Source organism: Rhipicephalus microplus, chromosome 1 (assembly GCF_043290135.1).
Source record: "Rhipicephalus microplus isolate Deutch F79 chromosome 1, USDA_Rmic, whole genome shotgun sequence".
Lineage (NCBI taxonomy): Eukaryota > Metazoa > Arthropoda > Arachnida > Ixodida > Ixodidae > Rhipicephalus > Rhipicephalus microplus.
This window is the reverse complement of record NC_134700.1, coordinates 79,607,795-79,625,490: the sequence shown is the minus strand read 5'-3', so window position 1 is coordinate 79,625,490 and position 17,696 is coordinate 79,607,795.

Here is a 17,696-nt window from a genome sequence, read left to right as displayed (position 1 = left end):
ACCCGAAATTCGTAGAGGCCATCCGGCGTGACAAAGGCGGTTTTTTCGCGGTCGCGCTCATCAACCTCAATTTGCCAGTAGCCACTCTTTAAATCCAGGGAAGAAAAGTACTTCGCTCGTCGTAGTCGGTCAAGCGAGTCATCAATACGCGGCAGCGGATAAACATCTTTTTTCGTGACGTTGTTGAGCTTTCTGTAATCTACACAGAAGCGAAGCGTACCGTCCTTCTTCTTAACCAGAACGACCGGTGAGGACCAGGAACTGTTCGAAGGCTGGATAACGCCGTCGTCGATCATTTCTTTCACTTGCTGCTTGATAGCTGCGCGTTCTGTCGGCGAGACGCGGTATGGCTGTTGGTGAATAGGTCTTGCGTCGTCGTAAGTGATTATCCTGTGCTGTGTAATTGGCGTCTGACTCACTTTAGACGACTGAGCAAAGCACGCCCTGAATTCAAACAATAGCTCTCGCAAGGCCCTCTGGTTCTCTTCTGGCAGTGCACTGTTCATGTCAACATCTATTACGGTTTGTCCATTGCGGCTACTGTCTTCACAGGCAAAACACTCAATGACGTCCTCCAAGGCTTCAGCGTAGGCGACCGCAGTGCCCCGGAAAAGGTGACGATGCTCATTGGTGAAATTTGTAATCATGACCTCGGCTGTACCGTTCCGAATGTCAATGATGCCTCGTGCCACAGAAATTCCAAGCGCCAGCAGCAGGGAGACGTTGCACTCTGCCACTGTTTCACCGTCACTGGTTCCTTCGGAAGTCACCTGAATTAGGATACTTGCACGAGGTGGTATTGTGACACTGTCGTCGGAAACACGGAGGGCGGTTGTACGGCGGTTGGAGTCCCTTGACGTAGCGTTGACTGTCGAAAAGGAGATGCAGCGTCGCCGTAGGTCGATTACGGCGCCATATTCCCGAAGAAAATCGAGGCCGAGAATTAATTCGCGGGAGCAGTCACGTAGCACGATGGAGCTGACCAAAAACGTGCAGCCTCGTATTTGTAGCCTGGACGTGCACAAACCAACCGGCGTTACAACATGTCCGCCAGCTGTACGTACATGCGATCCTGTCCAAGGCATTATCACTTTCTTCAAGGTACGTGCCAATTGTCCGCTAATAATCGAGTAGTCAGCGCCAGTGTCTATTAAGGCAGTTAAATTGCGACCGTCGAGCAGCACAGGTATGTCCATTGAAAAGTCGCTCAGCTGGGATACAGGCGCCGGCGTAGTCGAATTTCCGTTGGTCCGATGTCGCGTCGATTGGAGGGCGAGGTCTTCATCACGTCGAGAATCAGCGGCCTCGCCTCGAAAGGTCGCTGGCGTTAGTTTTCCAGGCGAGGGCTCGGAGACCGTCCTTGCGGCCTTCGATTTCCGTTGCCTGAATAAGATGACGACCGCGGTGACGGTGAGCGCGACTGACGCCTGAGTGGGACGTTCTGCCGAGCGATAAAATCTTCAATTTCTGGTGGTCTCTGTCCAAACCGGGGGCGGGGTGAATTGGCAGGAAAACCCTGCAGCCCAAGTCGGCGGTACTGGCAGTCTCGGTAGAGGTGACCCGCTTCACCGCAGTGGTAGCAAAGCGGTCGTCGGTCGGGCATGCGCCATATGTCGGATTTACGCATGACGGGTCGAGTGTCTGCAAAATAAGGGACCACCTGTGCGGACTGCAGTGTGGCGTACGGGGTTGCGGCTGGTAGTGGGACTGGTGCAGGTGCGTTGTGTTCGAACGTGTCGGTATAAGTGGTGCGCTGGAAACCACTCACTGGGGATGGTGTCGTGGACGACGGAACGGTGCGTCTCAATACGTCTGCGTAGGTCACCCCTAGAGGTTCACTTGAAGTTGCGAACGCCTGAAGTGGTGCAGCAACCTGCGTTGGTGTCTCGCGGCGAGGTGTGCCGAGCGCATGCTGAACTTCGTCACGTATGATGGTGGCGATGCAATTCGTGGAAGGCTGCTGCTGCGCCTGGTTCAGCTGTTGCAGCTGTTGTAGCTCGTCGCGAACAACCGAACGTATCAGCTCGCGAAGCGCTCCCACGTCGGTCGGGAACGAGCCTAGCCCGGTGGTATAGGTAGCATTCACTTGCCGATCGTACTGGTTCCGCTGCTGCAGCGCCTTTTCCATGGCGACGGCTTCAGTGAGGAACTCCGCGACCGTTCTAGGCGGACTACGAATGAGTCCAGCGAAGAGCTGCTCTTTCACACCTCGCATCAAGTGTCGCAGCTTCTTGTCTTCCGGCATGGTTGGATCGGCGCGAGTGAACAGATGAACCATATCCTCCACGTATGTAGCCACACCTTCATTAGGCATCTGCATGCGGGACTGGAGGGCCCTTTCAGCGCGCTCTCGACGATCGAGACTCGAGTACGTTTCGCGGAGCCTGTGACAGAACTCATGCCACGACGTTAGGAGGCCCTTGCGGTTCTGGAACCATGTGCGAGCACCATCCAGAAGACTAAAGTACACATTCTTGAGCTTCGCTACTTCGTCCCACCCGTTGAAATCCGCTACGTACTCGTACTCAGCCAGCCAATCTTCCACATCTTCATAGAGGCCACCACGAAAGGGACTCGGAACACGTGGTTTTTGTAGCGTGTAATGAGTGGGTGCAGCTGCGGGTGCAGCGGTTGGAGCAGCGGCGGCTCCAGCGGTAGGGGAAGCGGTGACAGCAACAGTATTCTCCATACCAGTCGACGTACTTGTACTGTGAGGCACAAACTCGGGGGACAGTCCTCGAATCCTCCGACTGAAACGGTGTACCGGCGTAAGCTCTGGGTTTTGGGTCACGTTCCGGCTGCTAGAAGGAGTCTGTTGCATAGGTGAGGTTACCCCGCACCTCCACCATTAAAATGTCACGTTAAAGAGACAGGAGACGTTTTTAAGGCGTCCTCACAAAAGTCCGAAGAGCGGTCGGCTCAGCGCAGCCAAAAACAGAACAATGGCACGAGGGGAACTGCCACTTCGTCTGCCTCTTTTTGCGCTGGCAGGTCAAGCGCGCGGCAATATATGATGAAAAGATGCGAGATAGCGGTACTTGGAGTCTTCACTAGATGGATGAACGGAGAGACTGACAGATGCACAGATGAACGAACCCACGATTGGATGGATGGACGGTATCACGGATGAACGGATGCACGGAAGGACGGATGGATGGACGGAAGGAGGGATGCATGGACGATTGGATGCGTGGACGGCCTGACGCACGGACGAACGCTCGAACAGACGGGCGGATGGTCACACAGTTGGATGTACGGATGGACAGAAGCAAGAACGAATGGACGGACGGCAGCGCAGACGGACTGGCGGATGCTTTGCCCCACTCATCATCATGGCCTCCATGGAAATGCTGTGGTTCTTCTTTAATCCGGAGGGGACGCTCACTCCCCCCCATAAGGGGCGGCAATGGCGGGCGGCAGTCCTTGTCCATGCACAGAGCTAAACGGATCACCATATACACCTTAACCAGCATAGCGCTCTCGAAGTGATTCCTTATCCAAAATAATAATACTACGCCCAACAGCAGCCTTTCTTCTACGCATGCTGTTTTTGGCACAATGTGCATGTGCTGTTATGACACCTATTTGAAATTCTATACCCCACATTTGCTGCCATTGTCTCATTGCAAACAAAGCTGCTGTAAGACAGTTTAAACCTCCGCTATTTTCTATATTTTTTTATTTTCTTGGCATCAATGCTTACGTTTGACAGTGAACGTTCTCTTTCAGACCATTTCTCATCGAAGCTGGGGTTTCACGGCACGGTTGTCGAAACGCGAATTTTATGTACGAGACCTGCCATCTACTGAAGAACTTTCACGTGCGTTTTGCTCCGCATGTCCTCAAGATCTGCTCGTTTAATTCATCGTTAAAGATATCCAAATCAAGCATATTCTATAAAAAATAACATTTGAAATTATGAACACTACCTTTTAAATAGCCAGACACCGATCGTTTTATGGCCGATCCCCCATGGTGGGTTGCACCAGGATAAAAAAAGTGGACGAGAAAACAAACAATCGTTCAGAACACGGACACCACCATGGTAAGGCGCCGTTTCCTTCTGTTAAAGCTTGTCCGGGCTATTGTTTCTTCTTACTTCACTGCTCATCCATGAAGTGTTCAATGTCTCGCAACCTTCGATCAAGCGGTCACTCATATTGAAACATGTCGAGGGCCCTAAACCATCTAGTTTAATTATGAACTGTTTCATCGGACTTAGCGTCTTCAGATCTAGTCCTGTTTCTGACCATTTGACCAGGACCCATGGGAGTCTCAGCTGTTATGAGTGGTGAGATCGTAGATAGAAGGAGGAGGAAAAAACCTTTATTGATGCTGGCTGTGCCAGATAGCCCTTATCCCCACCGGGCTGGTTGACATCCCTAGTCCGGGACGTCATTAGTAGAGGCAGCCACCCGAGCCCGCTGGACTAGAGTTCGCTGTTTCTCTAGTGTGGAGCTATTGAGTAGGGTCGTCTCCCAGTCCTCTTTGGTGGGGCTGGGAAAGGGGGTTAATTTTGGGTTGATTTGGCAGGCCCAGACCATATAGGGTAAGTGCTGGCCACTTCCCCACAGTACTGGCACTGCCCACTTATTTTTGGGTCATATTATTTGAGTATGGCTGGACAGAGCAGCGTATTTGTCTGTAGGCGCCGCAGGACGCGCTCCTCCGTTTTCGAAAGTCCCTTCGCTGGTGCGGGATACAAGCGGCGTTGCTCAATGTAGTATTCTTTGATTTCTCGAAACCGTGTTAAAGGTGTGGGACGTTCAGGTCTATCAGGGGAACGGGGAGTTTCCCGGGAAGTAAGCACGTGGGCCGCTGCATGTGCAGCCTCGTTACCCTGTAGACCCTGATGTCCCGGAGTCCATATAAAACGTTTTGGGGAAGGATCGCGGTTCCTCATGCTGAATTTTAAAAGTCCATTAGCCAATGGAGAGATTTCTCCTGCAAGATAGCTCTCGCAGGCTCTTTGAGAGCCTGTAACTATTTGTTTTGAGTTTGGATGGGATACTGCCAGTGCAATGGCCACCTTCTCCGCCTTACTTGAGCTTGTGGCTTTCAAAGTGAGGCTGTTCACCTGCGTTCCTTGATGTATTACCGCCACCGTGTAGTAACCCCTAGGTGACGGCCCGGCCACATGGACGTAATAGACCCAATTACGGGAGCCAATCCGTTGCTCAAGTGCCTCACCACGCGCTTGCCTTCTACCCTGGTGCGCCTCTCTGGTTGGTGTCGCAGATTATAACGTTGGGCGTCATAATTTTGCTGCTGGGTGATTCGGACGCGCGCAAGCTGCCTCGCTTCTCCTGCTCGTTGGATAAAAGATGCAGTGTCCAAATCGATGTCATTGCAGTCGTGCAGTAACATGGCGTCAAGCATCGTCGTCACTTCACGGCCATGAAGGAGACTGAACGGCGTTCTTCGTGTAGTTTCTTGCTGCGCTGTATTAAGGCGAACGTGATGTACGGTAGAATGTCGTCCCAGTTATTGTGATCCACGTCAACGTACATACTCAACATGTCGGCAATAGCCTTGTTGAGGCGTTCTGTTAAGCCGTTGGTTTGAGGATGATAGGAAGTGGTTTTCCGATGGGCTGTTCCACTGAGCTCAAGCACTGTCTTCAAGAGCGCGGCCGTGAAATCGGCACCTCGATCCGTTATTATGATTGTTGGAGCACCGTGCCTCAGGACAATATTTTCTACGAAGAATCGTGCGGATTCAACGGCGGTGCCACTTGACAAAGCCTTTGTTTCGGCATAGCGCGTAAGATAATCAGTGGCGACTATTACCCACTTGTTGCCAGCATGGGAAGTCGGATATGGTCCAAGGAGATCTATTCCAATTTGGGCAAAAGGTACCGTGGGCACTTGAATTGGTTGTAATAGCCCAGCTGGTTTTAACGGTGGCAATTTTCGTCGTTGGCGATCGAGGCACGTGCGCACGTAATGCTTCACAATAGCTGGAAGTCTTGGCCAGTAGTATTTCTGTTGGATTCTGGCCAATTTGCACGTGTATCCGAGATAACCAGACGTTGGCTCATCGTGGCAAGCACAAAAAATCTCCTCACGAAGTGACGTCGGAACGACAAGTAGGTGGTTGCTTCCTCTGGGAGAAAAGTTCTTCTTATAGAGAACACCACTACGTAAGCAGAATGACGGCAGGATCCTTGGAAATCTTCTAGGGATGGTTGTTGTCCAGCCATTCAAAAATTCAATAAGAGGAAGCAACTCACTGTCTTTTCTCTGCTTGCACGAAATCGTAGTGGTGTCAACGACTCCTACAAACGTCATGCTGTCATGTTCTGTGTCATCGTCGCGCTTTATCGGTGACCTTGATAAGCAATCGGCGTCGGCGTGCTGCCGTCCGGACTTATACACGACCGTCATATCAAACTCTTGGAGGCGTAAGCTCTACCGTGCGAGCCAACCAGACGGGTCTTTCAAGTTGGTCAGCCAGCAGAGGAAATGATGGTCGCTGACTACGTGGAAGGAACAACCATAGAGGTATGGACGAAACTTCATAACCGCCCATACGACAGCAAGATACTCTTTTTCCGTTGTGGAGTAGTTGGACTCGGCGCGGGAAAGCGTCCTACTAGCATATGCGATCACACGCTCGGCTGAGTCTTGCCACTGGACGAGTACAGCGCCTAAACCCACGTTGCTGGCATCTGTATGGACCATGGTAGGAGCATCCTCATCAAAGTGAGCAAGCACAGGCGGAGTCTGCAGGCGTTGTCGGAGATCGTCAAATGCCACCTGTTGATCGTCGCCCCAAGTGAACGACACGTCTTCTCTTGTGAGTCGTGTTAACGGCGAGGCTATGTGGGAGAAATTGGCAATAAACCTTCGGTAGTATGCGCAAAGGCCAAGGAGACGCCTGACTGCTTTCTTGTCTTTTGGTACCGGAAATTTTCTGACGGCCGCAATCTTATCGGGATCAGGTCGAACACCTTCATGGCTCGCCACATGGCCTAAACATTGAAGCTCCTTGAAACCGAAATGACACTTCTCGGGTTTCAGTGTCAGGCCGGCAGACCTTATTTCCCTGAATACCGATAGCAGCCTGCTCAGGTGTTCCGCAAATGTTTTTGAAAAAACAATGACGTCGTTCAGATAGACCAGACATGTCTGCCACTTAAGGCCGGACAGAACGGTTATCCATCAGTCTCTGAAAGTTTGCGGGGGCTGAGCACAATCCAAATGGCAAGACTTTAAATTCATAAAGCCCGTCAGGCGTTACAAAAGCCGTTTTTTCTCTATCTCGCTCGTCGACCTCAATTTGCCAATACCCAATTTTGAGGTCCATTGACGAAAAGTAGCGTGCATACCTCAGCCTGTCGAGTGAATCATCGATGCGCGGTAATGGGTATACTTCTTTCTTTGTCACACGGTTCAGCTTGCGGTAGTCGACACAAAATCGCAAGCTTCCGTCTTTCTTTTTAACCAGCACTACCAGCGATGCCCAAGGACTTCTTGACGGCTGGATGACGTCATCATCGAGCATTTTCTTCACTTGTTCCTGGATTGCTTCACGCTCTTTCGGTGCTACGTGGTATGGGTTCTGTCGTATTGGCCTTGCCGTCTCCTCCGTTATTATCCGATGCTTCGTCAGTGGCGTTTGACTGACCCTCGAGGTCGATGAAAAACAGTCTTTGAACTGGTGAAGAAGATCTTCTAGCCGCTGTCTCTGCGCTGGTGACAAATCCGAGCTTACGTCAATAGGTGGTGGGGCTGACGTGGCTTGCGGCTCGTCCTGTTGTACTACACAGCACTCGCGGATTTCGGTGATCTTGTCGAAGTAGGCAACTGTAGTGCCTTGTGTAATGTGTCGTCGCTCGTTGGTAAAATTCGTCAACAGAACCTCTGCTTCACCGCACACAACGTTGACGATACTTCTGGCAATTGCAACACCGCGAGAGAGTAGGAGCGTCAATACTTGTTCAGCGATTCCTTCTCCAGTGTTCTGCTCGCTGCACGTGACTGAAACAAGGCGGCACGATAACGGAGGTACGGTCACATCGTCAATGACTCGTAGGGATTTTCGGTGTAGCGCTGCGCTTTGATCCGCTGAAAAGGTCAGTACACCGTCCGGATTATTGATGATGGCACCATATTCACGCAAGAAATCCATTCCCAAGATTGCCTGTTTGCAACACTCAGAAAGGATAACAAAAGTTGCGACGAAGGATGCATCCCCTATCTTCATTCTTGCGGTGCACTTTCCGGTAGGTGTGAGTAGTTACCCTCCAGCTCCTCTAATCTGCGGTCCTGTCCATTCCATTCTAATCTTCCTGAGCGTGTCTGCCAGACTCTCACTCATTATTGAGAAGTCCGCGCCAGTGTCGACCAATGCCATGACGTCATGTCCGTCAATCATAATTGCAACTTCGGCAGTAACAACCCCATCTTTCGTCGATTCATTGAAAATGTGTCTCTCTTCGCTCGGCAGTAGTGGGAGATTTTCAGCACTTCGACAATTCGCAACCTTCCCCCCTGAGGTCGCTGCTTTTAGTTCCTCCGGCGTGGACTAGGAGATCTCCCGCTTGGCATGTCAGTGGTGCTCCGTCTAGAGGATGGAGAATAACGCCCAGGAGAGGGTGAGCGTGACCGAAACCCAGGAGGAACATCCCGCGGTGTCATGACACTTGCGTCGACGTCAGGTGTTCCGTTGAAATGGCGCCGAGGAACCGTAGAAGGAATCCCTTGGTACCCTGCGGCGCGATACGGGCAATACCGAACGATGTGGCCTGCTTCCCCACAGTGAAAGCACAGGGGCCTATGAGCAGGGGTACGCCAGATGTCAGTTTTGCGAAGTGGTGGCTGCCTCGCCATCGAAGATTCTCTGTAGTATCAAGGCGCTGTCGGCGGATGTTGCTGGTGGTACTGATGTGGTGTCGGCACGTTCGCTGGCTGTCGGCGGACTACGTCTGCATAGCTTGCCCTGGGAGTGCTCGTGTTCGGCTCAGGAAGCGAGAGCGCTTGCCTGCTCCTGGCGTACAGCTTCCGTTACTGTGGCGATCGCGCAGTCATTCGGTTTGGCGACGAGTTTCTTCACCTCTTTTTGTACGATTTCTCGTATTAATTGGCACAAAGAACCTTCGTCGGGTGTTGTTGCTGTGGTAGAGGCTGCCACGCTGATCGGTGCACTGTGGGTTGGGCGGTCATACTGGCGATAACGTAGATGCAGTGCGCGTTCGGTAGATGTCGCCTCCTTGGAGAATTCATCCACACTTGTAGGCGGGTTTCGTATGAGGCCGGTGAACAGCTGCTCCTTAACGCCCCGCATGAGGTGGCTAACCTTTTTGGCTTCGGGCATATTAGGATCTGCTCGACGAAATAGCCGCGCCATGTCCTCAACAAACATCGTAACGGACTCGTTTGGTTTCTGAATCCGTGACTCGAGGAGACGCTGTGTGATTTCTCGCCTTTCAGTGCTCGCGAACGTGTCGAGAAACTTCTGCCGGAACTCATCCCAAGACGACGACACGCGATTCGTGAACCACGTTCGGGCTCCGTCTTGAAGCAGAAAATAAACGTAGCCCAATTTCTGTGTGGTGTTCCAACCGTTAACATTCGCTGTGTGCTCGAATTCCTCGAGCCAGTCTTGTGCATCCTCATATGCGTTTCCGTGGAAGTCAACCGGAAGTCGAGGGTTCAAAACAGTCACCTGCGTCGTGCTTGGGCTGGACATGTTGGGGCCAGTGCTTACAGGCACCGTCATGCTTTCTAGCACAGTCACGCTTTCCGGCAATGGACCAAACTCCGGGCTGAGCCCTAACAGGCGCCGTCTGCTGCGGTGAACGGGGGTGTCGATGCGCGGAAGTCTTTCTTGACCAGATGCGGGGCTGTTGTCAGGCGTCCCGAACATGTACCCAGCACCTCCACCAGTGTCACAATTCAGAAACAACAGCAGTCGAATTCAGGGAACTCACTTTAATTGTACCAGAACACTGGCAAACTGATCGGAAGAGAACCTCGTCTTCTTCTCTCTCTGCGCGTGTACTTCGTTGTTCTCTTCGTGCTGCATATTCAATGTGGCAATATTGCGGGGAAGCGGGGACACCCAGAGTTTTGTTCTCCAAAGTTCAGTAATACGCTCCGCGTTTTCAATTTCGCATTCGTGCCGGATCAAGAGGCGGTCCAGTAGGCGCCGCCTGGGGGGCGTCTGCGTAAGACGCGTATATTGATTTGTGAGGTGGGCTTCTTGGAGCTCTAGTATAGAGTTAGGGACTCCCAATGCAGAGAGTTTCTGATTTGAAGTGCTGATGGGTAAATAAAATGTGCGCCTAATTACTTTCCTAAGAATAGCATCGACTCTGTTTCTTCGTGTTTAGTCATTCGCAAGTACGGTATTGAATATAGAATCCTGCTAGTTACAAAAGCATTGGCGAGCTGAATCACGTCCCTTCCTCCTAGCCCCCCGCGCTTGTTTGACACTCGGCGGATCATGTGCCCTACCATTTCTCCAATTTTCCATAGCTTGTCTAGCGTGGTGCTGTTTTTTGTTCTGTTGTGAATCAGAAGGCCAAGAATTCATAGTTCTGAAACCTCTCGTATTGTTGATACTGATATTATCAAGTTCATGGTCGTCCTATCTTCAATGTTTTCTCTGATATGCAGGAATTCAGATTTGGTTGGAACGCACTGCAACCCACACTGGGCCACATAGTCCTCCACAATGGAGGTGGCCTGCTGCAGGCGGTCTTCAATTTCTCCTAAACTGCCCTGATTCGTCCAGATTGTTATATCATCGGCATATATTGCATGATATATTCCTTTCACTACTGCCAATGCTTGCGGGAGCTTCATCATGGCAATTGTTGAATAGCAGCGGAGCGTAGACAGAAAAAAAAGATATTTGAGCGCTTTCAAAAAGGCGGTTTGTTTTTGTGGAGTCTGACAATGAAACGAAGAGCCTTGAGAAGATGCAGTACGTGGATGCACTGCCTGTGCGCACCAATGTGCTTTTTTTGCACCTATAGATCGAACTGAGTGAGCATGGGGCGCAATGACAGCAATAAATGGAACACCTTTTCATTTTTCGGTTGCAGCATATACTCGGTGGCTCGCATGTTGACTCAGCCACTTTAGATATGAAATGCTGGCTGGGTGTTTTTTTTTGTCGCATCATGTCGATTGTATTCTTACATTTCCGCTTTCTACTGAAGAAGGCCAAGTATAGCTTCCAAGAAGGCTGAATGAGTTGACGTGCTCACTATTTTCGCAAGTCGAGAACCTTCCACTTTCACAGTTTTCAGTCGGCGCACCGTGCGGTGGCGGTATACTGCTTATGCCACTGTTAGAGCTTCCAGTGTGACATTGCGCAACACGACCACAAACTGTGCAATCTACATCGCGTCCTCGTGTTGCGCAATGCCACACTGAAGTCCTCGTAACAGCAGATACATTTATATGAGTAATTTTCTAGCTCCGCAACACTTCGCGCCTCGTTTCATGCCTTTGGTTCATAACACCCATAAACTTGTCTTTCGGCTCCTTCCAATTAAGCACGCAATTTTTAAGACACGATGATGTCATAAGCATGTTTTCCCAGGTTAAATCCAGCCTCTGACTGTATACGTTTTGCTGAGCATGGCCAAGTTCTTCTCTCGCGCAGGTTTCCGCCTAACAATCGACCGGCGTCGCAAGATCCCGGCCTACCCACATCAGCAGCGCGCCTGGAGTTCGGCACCGGCTCAACGAGGCGGCCTGCACTCCGCTATTCGGCGCCTTCCACGCAGCGCACTGCCACGGATTACTCGAGCCGACAGCGATGACGCAGGACCACAGGCTTGACAGCACCAGGTGACTCGGTCGTTTGTAACGCCTTCCCGATGCATGATACGGCTTTAGTACGACGCCTGAAAGCACCTGCGATTGTCAACGATGTAGAAGCCTTCGCTGGTGGGTGCATATTTAGTAACATATGTTCGCTGCTTCTTACTACCTGACAAGTCTTTAGAATTCATTGTTGGCTTACACACACAAAAAAGAAAAAAAACACGAGTATTATAGGCGTATTTTTGTTCTACATTAATAATCAGCATATATATCTTGCTTGCTGCGTGTCCCAAATTTTCTAGTCACGAACGGCATGCATGTTATCGGAGTGACGATATTATCTTTGAGAAGAAAGAGGCGTTCGCTGAGTTTGCAAAACAGAAGCACGCCTGATGACGATCGATAATGCTATGCTATCTTGTGTTTACGTACATGCTGAAACCATATCGTACCTATGGGAAACGCTGTAGTGGAGGGCTCCCGATATTCTAACCATAAAGTGTTCTTTATTGCGCGCTGACATCATACAGTGCACAGGCCTCTGGCACTTCTTTTCCGCTGTAATGCTACCGCCGTGACCGGTATCCAACCCGTGCTTCACCGGTGAGCAGCCAGATGATGAAGGTTCTGGGTGAAAAAGAGGCCTTTTTTCCTTAGCCGTCTTTTTTTTAATTGTAGTGGGACATGCACAACTTTGAAAAATAGCACAAAAATTGTTTCACCATTACGTTGAAACGATGAATGCATTAGCAAGAAGTTTGAATAGCCCTTGAAGAAGACGCAGCTAAATATTTTCTACGCACCACTGGAACACAAAGAAAATTACACCATCTTCCTAAAAGGAGAAGCATTTGCCATATAACAAATTTGGTATTACGGGACGTGAATAGACGACGAAGGTAAATGACACGTACAAACATAATAATCCAGGCATGCTTGTCAAGTAAACCATGGCTACATAATACGCTCATAGTGCGCTCGCGGCCGTTTCACTAGCTTCACATATAGCAGCTTTTTTACTAGATACGTGAATGGACGATGAACGCAAATTCCCGGCGTACACATGATAATCATGGCACGGAAGTCATGTATGGCATAATTTACACGGCTACAACAGCTTGGGGTGGTATCACAACCATTAGGGGTGCCGTTGTTACGCAACTATAAACAACATGCATTTGATTTAGCTATCTTAGTGCGCATAACAATTCTGCTTGTGTTTACTGTAAACTATGTCAGTCGGCCTCGTAACGGTGTGTAGATTCTGGAGACATATCAACCTTCCTCATTCGTGCTTCGCATATCAATTCTCACGGTACGTGGGATCAGCAAACTTTTTAACACTTTGAGACGCTTTATCCACATTTGTGTAGATTTTTATTCACTGCTTTTGTCGACTAGTGCCCCAGAAAGAGCAGAATATATAATGTTTTTGATGAATAAAAAATTCTACGTTATACATAAATCTTCATGTAACTTCATTTTGCACTCGGCTTCTTACCCGTAAGTCACGGGATCGAATCCCTGCTGGACGGTTTCATTTTCGATAGAGGCGTAAAGGTTTGGGACACATTTACTTATATTTAGGTGCACGTTATACAATCCCAAGTTGGCCCCGTTGCGAAGGTTTAGTGGCTAAGGTACTCGGCTTCTGACCCGCAGGTCGCGGGATCAAATCCCGGCGGCGGTGGCTGCATTTTCGATGGAGGCGAAAATGATGAAGGCCCGTTTGTTCAGATTTGGGCGTACAATAAATAACCCGAAGTGTTCAAAATTTCCGGAGCCCTCCACTATGGCGTCTCTCATAGTCTTGTGGTGGTTTTGGGACGTTAAAACTCACATATCAATCAAGAACCCCAAGTGGTAGAAATTTCTGGAGCCCTCCACTACGGCGTTTGTCATATTGATGTGAGTTTGGGATGTTGAACCCCATATATTAATAGTGTAACTTCGTTTCGCGGTATACTGCTGCTTATGTTCCTGAAGGGAAGGAAGCAAAGCAGTGTGGGTTCAGACGTACGAAAATGAACCGCCATTGTCGAGGAACTGCCTGCAGATGCCGAAAACACTGAAACGCAGGCTCTGAAACGTTGTGTTTTCACAATCACAGTGAATGGAAGGGACAGCGTGTTGCAAATGTCTCAGCCTGGTTAATTTCTTATATGCACAACAAAAAATAAGGAACTCTTTCCTTCCTGTCTCGCTTCTATCTCTCGAATTTTTGATGCTAAGTTGGCAGGTATGCGTTTATTAGAGGCCACAGGAATCGTTCAAAGAAGTGACGCGCCGACGAGGATACGTCACGAAAACATCGCAACCACATACAAGTGCCTGGTGGCGCTGCTCATGTCATGTCGTGACGTCAGAGTACAGTAGGAACCAAATCTAGCTCCTAAAAGCACACCGCAATTAAATTTTCTTGGCACACTCTTGCTAACTAGTTCATTTGATATGCTCTCGTGGGTTTGGACTGTCATTTCACACACACACACAAAAACATTAATAGAAAAATTTCTTGTCAGTACCCCTTTATTATTGTTGTGCAGTATGGCTACGACAGCAGTGCACTGCTCGTATCATGTGTGTATTTGCGTCAATACGGAAAGATTTCTCTGTGCCCGTGAAGCTAAACTTCGCAATAGCGAGCTGTTTGCGTTTGTTCAAAGCGGTGCACGCTTGAATGATACGGTGCAGCAGTGATAAGCGGCCCAGCAATTTCAGCTAGTCACCCATAAAACGCTTGCAGCAAACTTTGGTACAAGTGATGCAACTTCACACGAGTGCCTGAGGAGATAGCCCGAGATGCTTATAGGGAGAGTATACGTTTTGTCGGTGATAAGTCATAAGATGCGTTCGTTCATTGTCACTGCTTCGCCTTCGTTTTTCCCTTATTATTACCTGTAAAGGCACTGCAGCAATTGCTCGAAAGTCAAAATAGTTGATTGGCCAATTTCGCAGTTATCAAGATCACTGAAAAAAGTTTGCGGCACATTGTGGCACCTGAAAGTTCAGCGGTGCCAGAAGCTTTAGTGGTGCAAAATGTTATTGCTGCATCCATTTGGTACGAACTAACCAGTAGGTATAAGATCAACCACTATCACTTAACAGTACGCGAATGAATTGGCCTCTGTGAAGCTCTTGTCAAAGATTCGCCGCAACTACGCGCGTTAGTGCATTGAAAGTGGGTACACGCTTAAGATGTTTCGCTGCAGATCATAACCTGGATGAAATTAAATTGACATATTTCTGAAAAAAAAACTTGGAATATGCTGGTTAAAATTGAAAATGAAAATAACACGTACAAAAACGAAATGCATACACTCATTAAGCTGTAAAAAAGCTGCATTTTCATTACGATTACAATAATATGGACTTTTGAAGCTTTTGCCGTCACTGCCATGTTCCGTAACAACTCCAAATTGATAATATGCCCACACGCATTGAAAGTGCCCGCGTCAGCAGCAAATCTGCTTTAACGGCGCTGTAGCGTAGACCGCCGTCTGCTGCCATCTGCGGAAGAGCTGTGGGTAAGCACGGCAAGAATCACCAGCGAGGCACTTGAGCCTCCAAAAAAATATGGCTGCTCTTCGAACGTGGTTTTCAAAATCTACGAATCTATCAAGCAGCCACTGTGTGCTCTGTAGTTTGTAAGCTCGGAACTGATACTTCCACTCACATCAGACTCATCTTCTTATGCTTCGACAACAAAGTACTCGAATAAATTTCGCTCCGTTTTTGAGAGCCATATTCACATGATTGATGTTGTAGGTTTAGAAAGTGGCGATGGGTACTTCCTGAATCTCTGAGGGCATACACGCGTTTCTATTTTTGGATAGCTGTAACACCACTTGTCCAAGTGCCAGCTTTGGGACACAATGTTTAGTTTTATGCCAGGATTTTTGAGCAGCAGTGAGGCTAAACACCCTAATTACTGCCAAGACCGCACGCACTTTGAGATTGGAAACCACGGAGCAAGAACCAAGCAGCTCTAAGTATCCCGCTGCACACACAGGCGACGCGGTTCACCAATTTAGCTCCTCCGTCACTGATTGGCTTCGTCACCGTGAAAACATTAAATGGTACGAAAATGGGTCTCGGGCCTATTCTCCGAACAGCAAACGATGACAGACGTGCGCAAAAGAAACATCCCTTGCACGGTGGCCCGAGAACTTTGAATGGAAAACGGCGAGCCAGGCTTGTCCCCCGTGTGAATGGGCCTTAATCGCGAAGTCTATGGTCCCGCGAACTGGTGGCGGGGTGCAAAATGGAAGCGCGTTACTTGTCCACCTCCGAAGATCTGTCGTCATAGTGGCCTCAAAGCATTTAGATGAGTGCCCAATCTGACATCAGCTCGATAGTGACGACACAGTTGTCTGCATTTTAAAAAATAAATCAATCACATCAAAATAAATCAATCAAAAAGCAAAGCTGAACATCATCAAGGCACTCTAGTGCACGGTGCCGAAAATGAAGAGTGGACGACACGAATATCGTGGGAAACTATTCGGTAAAGCTCTCTCCATATGCTCGACGGCCCCATATCTGTGACGCAAACTAAGACGTTTCGGCGGCTGCATTTCCGATGGAGGCGGAAATGTTGTAGGCCCGTGTACTCAGATTTGGGTGCACGTTAAAGAACCCCAGGTGGTCAAAACTTCCGGAGCCCTCCACTACGGCGTCTCTCATAATCATATGGTGGTTTTGGGACGTTAAACCCCACAAATCAATCAATCAATCAACTAAGACGTTTCAACGAAAATTGGTATCACCTGTGTCACTTAACGTGCAATTCCGGGACAGTTTTAGCAATCTAACAGTGTCACTGCCAGTCCACACTTTTTTTTTTGAGGGAGGGAGGGGGAGCGCAGATACGCGAATACAGCCACTGAAGCAAGCTCGAGTTGCTGTCCCTTGAGAGCCGCTGGCACAACGAGTGCACCAGCTTCGGCGTCGGCGGGGCAACCACAGAAAATGCTTGCTTGTGCCAAGATCCGGGGCAAAATACCTAGGTTGTCGGTTGCAAAACTTCGTTGTTTCAAGGGTGTCCGCCGGTGTTGCTTAAATACATAAAGGTCGCAAATACATGTGCTTCTACAGAGTAATGGTGGGAAATGAAAAAAAAACTTTGTAACAACGAGGAATTCCGTATATTGACGTGTAACTGTACTTGGTTGTGGCTGTGCATTACCATTTTATTGCGCAGTTGTGTTGCTTTCTCAGCAGGTACGCAATGAATTTTTATTTCGTACAAGTCTCAAGTGCTTGACAATATATATTGCTGCAACCTAGTTCACCGTATGGCATGACTTCTTTCTAAAATGTTGACGTATGCTTCAGTTTGTATCATTGCAGGATGGATTCAAGAGTGTAGATGATGCATTGCTGCACCTGGCTGCTGAATAGAAGGTACAGAATTATCAAAGCAGCAAAAGCAATAAAGAGGTATGCGTATATTTGGGACTAACAATGCAATTGCTCTGTGTCATTGTTTCAACCTGATTTGATAACTTGTGGATCAACGAAGAATATCTTGAGTACTAAGAAAGTGTATTCTCCTCATGAATTTTTGATACTTTCTTTACTGCCTATAAAAAAGGGGGTAATGGCTCATAACATGCAGCTTTTAGGCATGTGGTTTTGACATTGGCTATGAACATTGGTAAACTAAATGAGTTCAGTGGCATCATGCTTTCGAACTTCTTTTAACCTTTCAGAACATCATGTCAATTACCAGTGAGATAATGAAGATTTTGCAGCCATTGGAAATCACTCTCAACCAAAGCTTTAAATTTATTTAGCAATTCTTAAGAGAATCCTCTATATTGGATAGGGACTACACCTTTCTGGGCATATACAAAAAAAACTTCAATTGGTAAAGTGGCTAAGGGAATTACAAGCTTAGACTGTAATTTT